We start from the raw sequence: 11,143 nt of genomic DNA, 5'->3' as shown, positions 1-11,143 counted from the left end.
GAAGCAATGAAATAACAAAAAAGGAACCATCAGTGAGGTAGAGAAAAATGTGGGATGTATTTTTCTGCTGACACTTGAGTTTATTGCTAATTTGAGTATTAGACTTCTACATGATTCATATATTGATAATGTAAATCAACAACTGATTCTGAACTCCATCTGATTTTTTTCATCTGCTTTTAAAAAAGCAAATATGACACAAAGACAAGGTGAGGCAGAGCCTATAGCTAGAAAGCACTCAGTGCTCATAGATGAGTGGGGAAGAGGGACTGACAACAGAACATTTGAATTTGCAGCTGTCTCAGAACATCCGGGAGTATGATTGCTATAGTTGTAACATAGAAGAGAGAGTCATTGTAATCACAGGCAGCAGAAACATCGGGGCAGTATTGAAATTGTGAGTACACATGATTAGGAGATCAGATCTGAACTAAGAAAATTCAGACAGAAATATTTTTATTTAAATAATAAACGATAGACATCTAGGTATAGGAAATATCTGGATGCTTTACAGCTTCTCTATTTTCATATCAATGGTGTGGGTTTGCATACATTATGTCATCCTGAATTAGGAAGCTTGAATGACGTTTTTGCTGTTTTTTATTTAATGGATGTTAGTAAACATCTTTTTTGGTGTAGAGAAATGCTATGGATAAATAGGAAAAATAAATTACCAGAAACAAAATCTCAGTATCCTTTGTTATTTATGTGATTATAGAATTGGTAAATTATACTATTTTAGGAATACATTCTTGTTATTTGTTATTCTTTTCACAAATAGCCTGTTTTCTCCATACTTTTTCCATCTAGACATGTACCTATTCAGCTCGTTAAAAGGAATTAAAGTAATTTTTTGATGTTTCAGGACAAAATACTCCTACTAGTTTGGAGGAGAACTGGGAGCTAAAAATAATCTAATTGGCAACCTTTTGAGAATTAAATAAAAAATTCTCATCTCTCCATTTCCACTGTCTAAAAAACAAGTCTCAAGGATTTCATTAATGTCTAAAGTTTATTTTCACATTTTATTTTTATTTATTTTCCTATGATTTATTAAGGAAGTATATTTTAGCTTAAAGATTCTACAAAGTAATACCAATAACAAACAGACTTTAACCTCAGTGTGGTTCTTGGCAATGCAGGCTGTCTATAATATATAGCAGGAAAATTGGCTAAGAGATTCATCAAACCTTATTCATACAAAGCAAATAGTAAGCAGGGACCAGAGATTCTGACTTCCCTGTTATAGAAAAAGTAAGACTTGCGGGAAAGGTGGGGGGAAAAAGAAAAAGAAAAGTAACACAGCCACAGCATATAGTAATCATACTAATAGTAATTGCCATTGTTTGTGTTTCAGGAACTGTATTTGAACTCTATGCACGTTATTTTTAATCCTTATACAATCCAACAGGGTAGCTATTATTTTATCTTTTCTAAAGATAAAGAAATTGAGGCAGATAGATTAAGCAATGTGCCCAAGACCACATACCTAATAGGTGACAGAACTGAGAAATGAAGCTGCTCTACTTCATTTCAAAATAGGCTCTATCATAGATCGTTTTTCTGCATCACACTACTTCTACAATATATTGCTTCTTAAAACAATGTAATTATTCAGACTTTTTGTGATCCAATTTTTTCTTTACTCAATAATAATGTGTAGGGAGTCAGAAATCCAGACTTGAAAACCCAGCTATACAACATCAATATACATACTTTATTTTGTTTATGACCGTTCTAGACTTTCCCTGAACCCCTCATTCATTGTCTTAAAGCTTAGTGTCCTATAATCATTTAAATACCCATTTGGGTAGTACTCAGTCTTAGATAAACATATACGAGCTCTTAGGCGGCCTTCCCTTGCCTCCCTTCCTGAAATCATCATCATGTGATGAGGGCAAGATGTGACCTGGTGAGGACGTGACAGAAAAAACTTCTCAGACACCAGATCCTCTGCCTCCTCTGGTCTGCTGGATGATGTCCTTTGTTTAGCTGTTGCTTGACCTAGAGCTACTAGAACCCAAGATCTGAAGCTCATACAATTCATGATCTGGAATCTACTGGCTTTGTTAGGGGTCAGTCTCCCCAACTAACTCTGCCTCATCTCAGGGAAGGGAAAGGGATGAATGTATTCTTACTAGACTACCCAGGGTTACTGGATTGATGCAGTCTTTCCTGGATGTAACCACTGTGCTCTTTTATGACTACTTCCACCAGGGTGGTGGCAGAGTTGTTGTCCCCTTTCTGTGATTTTCACCATTGATCCAGCTTCTGACCTACTGTCTCAGTATGGGATGAGTGGGGACCCAACAGACTCAGATCCCTAAAACTCTCCATGGTCACTGGTGGTACTTTGTGAGACTGGGCCTGCTCAGGTGGAGAATACCTATTTAGCATGAGGCTACATCCTTTTTATGCAGGGCCCCTTCCTTTTATGCTGCAGCAATCCCCAGCAAGCCTGTGCTCCCTCCCATCTCATAGACTCTCTGCTGTATCTCTTGGGAGTAGTGAGCTTGCAGGGAAAGTTCTTCTCTCAGACCACCTGGCTTACTACAGTGACACCATCTCTTGCCAGTGATCTCTTCCTCACTCCAATAGCCCTAGGGCAGAACAGCAAGCCCTGGGTCAGCAGACAACCACCAGGATTTGAGATGTCAGACTTTTCTTTTTTTTTTTTTTTTGAGATGGAGTCTTGCTCTTTCGCCCAGGCCGGACTGCAGTGGCCTATCTCGGCTCACTGCAAGCTCCGCCTCCTGGGTTCACGCCATTCTCCTGCCTCAGCCTCCCGAGTAGCTGGGACTACAGGTGCCCGCCACCACACTCGGCTAATTTTTTGTATTTTTAGTAGAGACGGGGTTTCACCGTGTTAGCCAGGATGGTCTCAATCGACTGACCTCGTGATCCGCCCGCCTCGGCCTCCCAAAGTCCTGGGATTACAGGCGTGAGCTACCGCACCCGGCAGAGATGTCAGACTTTTCTTCTGCCAGCCCCTCCACAAACTTTAGGAGGGCATCTCTTAGCCTACCTTCCTTCAGCTTCAAGAAAGGGAAGCATTTGAGTGTTTCCTTCTTTCCTCCATGAAAGAGGAGAGATAATCCCTAAAACACTCTACTCTCCCAGTCCCCCGGGGCTTCTTATCTTTCTCACTGGTAAAGATCATCAGTTCAGTTTGGCCTCTTTCACCTGGGAATAAACCAGAAGTCTCTTACCAAGAACAGGGCCTCTGTCAAAACTCAGCACTACAAAGTTCAGTAATTTTATTCTCAACCAGGTGTTATCTCTTATAATCCCACACTATTTGTCACCTGGAGCTGGAAAAGGTCTCCCATAATACTTCACACTGTCCTGTTAGTCATCCAGAATGATGTCAAGTCATTCAAGATTCAAGACATTTTATTCATTTTTCTTCAATTCTTAATATAACTGTGTTTTTGTTTGTGTTTTTTTGTTTGTTTTACAGATTTCTTTCATTTCCCTTCATGTGGTGGTTTCCATTATGGTCACTGAAAGTTTGAAAATTTATAAAATAACTGCCTTCTGATCATTGTTACTGGTATTTTTTAAAGGAATAATTTTAATCAGATGCCCTTTGTACAAAACACAGTTTTTCACAAAGCAAGCACAGAATCATAAAACTCAGGTGTAAAAGAGATGTTAAACATCAGCTGAACCAAATTTCTTCTTTTACAAATGAGAAAACTAAGACTCAGAGGGTTAAGTAATTTGGCCAGTGCCATATTGCTAGTTAATTAGCAGAGTTTGGTCAGGACTCCCTAGTCCTTCAGAACACATATAAATCTTGTAGCTGGAATTATTTGTGTAATTATGAATGTATAGTCTGACTTACTCCACCCCCAAACACACACACACACACACACTTAAGCTCTTTCCAGGGAGGAATTATCTGTTTTGCTCTCTGCTGAATCCCCAGTGCCTATCACAGGCTCTTGAATATAAATATCTGTAAAATAAAGGAATGAATGAATGAGTGGATATATTCAACAGATATGTGTGCAGATACTACTATTATGTAGACAGCAGTGCTTGGTTTGGGAGATGTAAAGATGAATAAGACAGGGTCCAGAAGAGAGGCAGACACAGAAACCAAGGGCACAGGAGCCCAGGGGAATGATTCATTCTGGGAAATTGTGTTCCTTCTGGTCCTGCATTGGGGAGACAGCTCTAGGGAATATGTACAGAGAGCTGCAGCCCTGAAGACCTTCATCACCTCCTGCAAGATCCAGCACATAGATCTCCACTCAAGACCTTGCACACTATTTCCTCTTAGACAATTGCATATTGCATTTCTGTTCCGTTTTATTCTAGAAGAGTGGCTCATAGTAAGTTAAAAATATACCAATGTGTCCACAATTTCAGTGGAACAGATGACTCACAGTTCAAATCACATGAAGGGAAATGATTATAAGTCAGCTGTGAACTTATTGGTTCCAGAATAATTTAAGGCACTAGCCTGCCTAGTTCAATGAAGACACTGGTGGAATTTTTTCCATATGTGGTTCATAATCACGTGTAGAATTGATTTCCCAGTCTCCTCAGGAGCCTTTTGATGTTGCTATGTGGTGCTATAACATTAGAGAGGCTATGTAATAGGCAGGTTCAATATTTTTTCCATCAGTGAGGGCACCGAAGGAGAGAGATGAGGTTCCTTCTTTTCTGTGTTCACATTCAAACTTCTAGTCATGGGGCTGTGAAGAAGAGAGTGCTCTCAACTCATAATAGCCACTCAACAAATTATTACCAGATCCTATTTTCCTAACAACTAATGAGAAAGTGGTATGTGCCACTAAAAAAGAATGGTGAACACTTCCCCAGGGGCATAAGTTATGCCCATCTATTAGATTTACCTTCTCTCTCCAGGAGGATGCCCAGGTTGGGCACTCCACCCTATGACTGAGGTAAAGGTGAAGGTGCAGCTGCTAGATGTAGAAACGGTTAAAATAGGAAACAAGTTTATATCACCAGTTCCCTCGTGCTAACACGGGTCAAGTATTTCAATGTGAAATGTCTCATATAGAAATTTAGCAGTGGGCAATGGCAATCAGCAGACTGTTTTCCAAGGGTCATTTGGGTAATATAAGCCTTCTGTATAGAGTAAAATAATTAAGAATGCTGGTTAAATGAAGATAACAGATAAATAAAGAAAAAATACATATCCAATCTTAGAGAATATGGGAAATATGCAGCAGAGATATTCAATAAAAAATCTTTTGTTAATAACAGATATACAATTCTAGAGAACCTGGAAAGTAAAAAATAAGTTCTTTGGCAGTATTAACAACAACAAAAAGGGGGTATTTATGCTATATAGTGTGTTTTGGCTGGTAGAGAGAGATAAAATGACCAAGATCTTGAAATTGAATGTCTAGAGGTGCTAAATCAACAGTGTTTTAAAACTCCTGCTAATGACCAATGCAGAAACAATACAAGAAAGCAAACAAAAAGACCTTTTGCTTCAGTGATAGAGTATGAAAGTATATCTGTGAATTGGGATTAATACGGTAGAGTTGTTCACAGAGTTCATTGGAATCATTTGTACATATTCATATGTAAACTCATATTATACATAATTCAGAGTAGAGATGATAGTTTCTCCTGTGAGAGGAGGTATGATTAGCAGTATCGGTGGACATGTACAACTATCTGCAACTGTCTACTGGTTTGGTTCCAGTACCTGTGCTCCTTGCCTAGTTGTGGATGACTGCCATGAAAGTGGCGATAGTTCACCATAAAGTCATATTTACTCCTCAGAGAGCCTAGGCATTTAGTAGAGATCAATGACATTTACTAATATTTGCACAAACACAGAAAGTGAAGTTATTTTGGTAATAAATAATTTAAATTATTATGTATTCTCAAAGTCCTTGAAATCAAACTTTCTAACAACGAGTACCAAATTGCTTCTATAAATATATTTTTTATGAAGATTCAACATATTTATGGGATGAGTGGTCTAATGGCATATGAAGCAAATTAGATTACAGCGAAATCCACTCTTCATTCAATAATTAAAACATTCCTAAGCTCTAGATGCTAACGTATTTTCAAGCATTCAAGACTTTAGAGAGATGGTTCAAACAAAAATAAGCCAACAAACCCGTGTTTACTAAGAACCAGGGTGACAAATACAGCTTAAAAACACCCACTTTGAAGTTGCATATAAGGACTTATATCAGCTGGTTTTTATATCTGGTTCATTATCACCATTTCTAATTTGCTTTAGAATCAGCTTCCTGAAGAGAATGAGAAGGTAAATGTGGGGAAGTAGAAGTAGCAAGGACTGACTGAGGGCTGGCCATGGAGAAAACTGATCATCCGTTTTCCACACTCCCTTAGGTTCTTTTCATTTCAAAGTGAAGATTGCATCACCACATCTTTCTCAAGCTCAAATGACAAACTATTGCTACAGTTATAATGTTTTTGATGCACTGATATTAATTACCATTCTTATTCTAGTACTCCATGTACCTTGCCTCATAAAAGCATATTTTTAAAAAATGCTACAGGATTTTATGGGAAGCAGTTATTTCATGATGCAGAAGCCAAGAAAGCTTTATGAAGAAGATGATATTTCAACAAGATCCTTGAAGCAGGAAGAATTTAGCCACGCAGAACTGGGGAGGTATTCCAGGCAGACAGACTACTCAGAGCATCAGACAAGTGCACCCAATCAATTCAACGTGCATTTACAACGAGGGAGAGGGAGTAATGCTTAATGAGGATCAGGGTCTTCAACGATAGATTAAGAAATTCAGTAGGCAATGAATTGGAATTTGGAGGCTGAGAATTAGGTTTAGTTTCAACTCTGCACTTACCAGCTCAATTAACCCTCACAACAATTCAGTGAGCTAGGGATTAATATGCTCATTTTCATAAAGGAGAAAACTGAGGCTTGGACTCGTTAGTAAATTGTGGACATCAGATAGCTGAGTAAGAATGAGACAAGGCTAGAAATTATGACTCCACAGCCTATGCTGTTTCTACTCTGTTTTTATAGTCTCTTTGGTTTAGTAGCCTTTTCCTTTGGGGAGATCATGAGCATTTTGCCACGCTGGCTATGACTTTGTTTCCTAAAAACCTAGCACAGTGCTTGGCATATAGTATGTGATCAATAAATGTTAGCCAAATGAAAGTATGGATATCTAGCAACCCATTGTCACGGCAGAACTGGAGCACAGAAAAGCCAAGGCTGAAGATAAATAGGTAAAAACGTCGCCTTCTGAGAGGCCATTGGTGTAACTATAAGATAGATTAGTTGAAAGGTGTTTAGAATACATTTAAAAAGTATTTAATGAATACTTCAGACTGAGCATAAGAATACTTTTTCCTTTTACTCTTATCAAATTGTAGATATGAAATGCCAGGGTGATTGTCCCCATGAAGCCACCAGGGCCATGTTAGGAAACACCTTCTTTTGAAAGTGGGTGCTCAGGATAACAGAGATATACAAAAACTTCTCTTCTGCTTTCATAAAAGTGACAGAGACGGGAGATAACCCAGGATCCCCGGCGAAATCCCACCTTCAAGCCTAAAACAGCCTGAAGGCTGACAGACCAGACTGCTGGTCCCAGATGAAACCCAGACCCAGAGGGAGAACTGCCCCTGTTTACCCACCTTTTCTCAACTAATTCTTTCTGAATAATGCCCACATGAGCACTGGGGGGATGGGGTGGAGCCACAGGAATCCGTTCCTCGTGCAGCAGGGAGGAGCCTGGCCTCTTCAGCTCATGGGTGGTGGCCTGGCGTTCTGTTCAACCTGTGAGGTGGGAGCCTATTAGCAGGACCTCTTCTTTTTTTGCTGAGAGCTTTCTTTTAATAGATTCTGCTCTCCTCACCTTTCAATGTGTCTGCATGCCTAATCTTTCCTGGTTGCAGGACAAGAACCTCATTTTAGCTGAACTAAGGAGCAAAAATATCCGCATCAAAAGTAGTTCCAACATTGAGACTTCCAACATTTCATTAGCATGAAATAATCTTAACAAATATCACCTTCCAATTTCTGAAAATTACAAACAAGAATATCGTGGAAGACAAGAAGAACACAACACAACATTTCCTTAAAAGGAATATGCCATGGGCTTGTGTTATATTTTCTGGAGGTGAGATGATTAATGACCTCTGAGAATCTATTTGGAGCTTCTAATTTGAAAATAGATTAACTGATGAGAAGCTTTGTTTTGATCCAAATAATGGAAGTGTAACAACAGGCTAGTTTTAGAAACGGCACGAACAAGCTTATAACAATCTTTTTCTGTCCTAATGATTGCGATTCTGTAAAACTGGTGACCAGGGACAGCTGGATGGGAAGGACACCTAGCACCAATTATCAGGGATTAGTAGACACTCTATTTGTTTGATTTAAATTGCATCCTGTTTGTTAGCTACAGGCATGAGAGATAATCGTGAAGGCAATTCAAATACTCGAGCACAAATCATAGTCATGAATAGAGAAACTTGGGTCTATAACTTGCTGCAATTAGTCCTCTTTTCCCCGACATCTCAAGATTAGTTAATGTTGACAGAATTTGAAAATGATAACCCTAGAAAATAATGGAGCAAATACATTTACAAATTCAAAGCACATCAAGCAATGGGGCTGCATATGCTCACAAAACAGAAGTAATATTTAAATGTATTATAAATTACTCAAATCATAATTTTAGAGTATTTATTATGTACATGATAAACTGCGTAAGGGTAAACTATGAAGACACATTTTTCGGTCAAGGCAGATGAGAAAAACAAAGGTACATAAATAAGGAAGAAGGCAGGATAGAGGTACAAGTAACATTCTAAAGAGGATAAAGGAAGAAATCACTTAAATCCATTAGGGCTAAATAAAGATGGCTTTTAGAGAGAAGGTTGTCTTTAAATGGAGCCTTGGAGGTATGGAAATATCTGACTAAGTACAAAACAGGAAACTAATTGTATTTATCAGGTTGCTGCAAAAGTAAATGCAGTTTTTGCTATTAAAAATAATTGCAAATGGCAAAAACTGCAATTACTTTTGCACCAATCTAATATTTAAGTGTAAATAGCCATGTGAGGCTAGTGAGTACCACAATGGATGGTGAAGAAAATGGTGGCCACTCATCATTTTTGCACAAGAGAGGGACATTCTTGGAGAAATGTTTTAGTATTAGTTTTCCTCTGCACAATCTAAAATGTTGATTTATTTGGGGAAGGGACCTCTTTAACTTAATCACTACTCATATATCTCCAATAGATCTTTAATTTTATGATTTCATCTGATTAGAAAAACAGTGTAAATGTTAATTGTATTGCAGAAGGACAATTAATAGAAGAAACGTGGTTAAACAGACTAGCTAAAAACAGGAACAGATGGTAAATTCTGGTAAGTTTTAAAATTTTCCAGCACACCAACATGAATGCCTTGTGACTACTGAGAAAAAACACATTTTATTCCTTGGATGGAAAGATTTTATCTTACTCATCGTAGGCTGATTAGTGTATGCATCACTAATACAATGTTCATGAGACATATAGTAAAGACAAAAATAAGCAATGTAAACAACTCAGAAGGGCATACTGGTCCTGATACATATGTATGACTTAGAAATTTTAGGCCTCTAGGCTCAACAGAATTGCTGCTTGTCAATAATGATAAAAATAATAATATAATAAAAACTTAAATGTGTTATTTGCATTCTGTGAAAACAAATTTTAAAAAATAATCTGTTTTAAAAAATAATCTGTTAAAAATGATCTGTTCGTTTTTCTCTAAGACCTCCAAAAGCTTTTACTTCTAAGCATATGTTAGAATATTTCTTTAAATCAAAACGATAATGTTTCTCTCTGTATTTTACCTGCAGCTTTGAAACTTAGAGGGTCTTTGGAGTTCAAGTTGCTCCCTTATTTATATCTATCATAGCCAAGTTAGGATTACTGGTTGATGGATGAAGACTAGATTTGATGGAATTACAGATTTCGCATGGGCAGGTAAAATATTCGTGCAGAATGGACATTGAAGTTCTAAAACATTTAAGTTGCAAGCATATCCTGAAGCAAGTGTATATTCCCCTCTTCCACTTGCCCAGGAGGCTGTACAATGTGTGAGTCAACCTAACATGTAGGTTACCTTTAGAGCTCAAATGGCTGCTATAAGCCAAGGGTTGCAGATGAAAATGAAGAAATACGGTCAGTAAGCAGTAGGGAGAACCTACCATCTGCCAGACTCCCTTCAGAGCCAGTTGTCCTGTTGCTTCTCTGGGTTGCATAGAGTTCTTTACCATCTATCTATTAAATAATTTTGTAAGTTAGTAAGCCTCTTGAGGCCAATTAATTGTCTCCACACTATCCTCAGGCCAAAAACCATGAAGTCATACTTGAGGATTTCTTTTTCTCTCATATACTACATCCAAGCTGTCAAGAAACCCTATTTGTTCTATCTTCAAAATATATCTAGGATTTAACCAGTTCTCATTGTCTCTGCTGCCAATATTTGAGTCCATGCCTTCGTCACCTCACACCTGAGTCACAATAGCCTTCCAAGTGTTCTCCCTACTCCTACCTTTTCTCTCTTACCTATACCTAAACCAGCAGACAGAGAAGCCTTTTAAAATGTAAGTCAGATCATATTAGTTTTGGCTTGAAACGTTTCTCTAACTTCCCATTAGAGAAGAACTGACAATGGTTTACAAGGTCCCAAGTGCTTTGGCCCCATTCCTCTCTGTTCTTCTCCTTCCTCACCCTGTTCCTGCTACACTAGCCTCCTCGCGGTTGCCAGAAAGTGCCAGGAATCTGCCCTTGCTAGGACATTTGAAGTGGTTGCTCTCTCACTTTCTCAAACCTTTGCTGGAATTTCACCTTCTCAATGAGGCCTTCTCTGACCACTCTGTATAAAACTGAAGCCAGCCTTCTAGTTCTCCTTACCCTCCTCTACTTTTTCTTTTCCCATGGTATTTATCACCATCTAACAACAATTTCATATACTTGTTTATTATATCTGTTGCAAATTATCTCCTGCTCCTAGATAAATGCTCCATGCATGTGTTTTATTCACCTACGCGCCTGACAGCACAGCAGTGCCAGCGATGCCTGGCACACAGGAGATGCACAAGAAATATCTGTTGACTGAATGAATTATCATAAAACACTATTTTCA

This window comes from Gorilla gorilla, chromosome 1 (genome assembly GCF_029281585.2).
Source record: "Gorilla gorilla gorilla isolate KB3781 chromosome 1, NHGRI_mGorGor1-v2.1_pri, whole genome shotgun sequence".
Lineage (NCBI taxonomy): Eukaryota > Metazoa > Chordata > Mammalia > Primates > Hominidae > Gorilla > Gorilla gorilla.
This window is presented reverse-complemented; position numbering follows the sequence as displayed.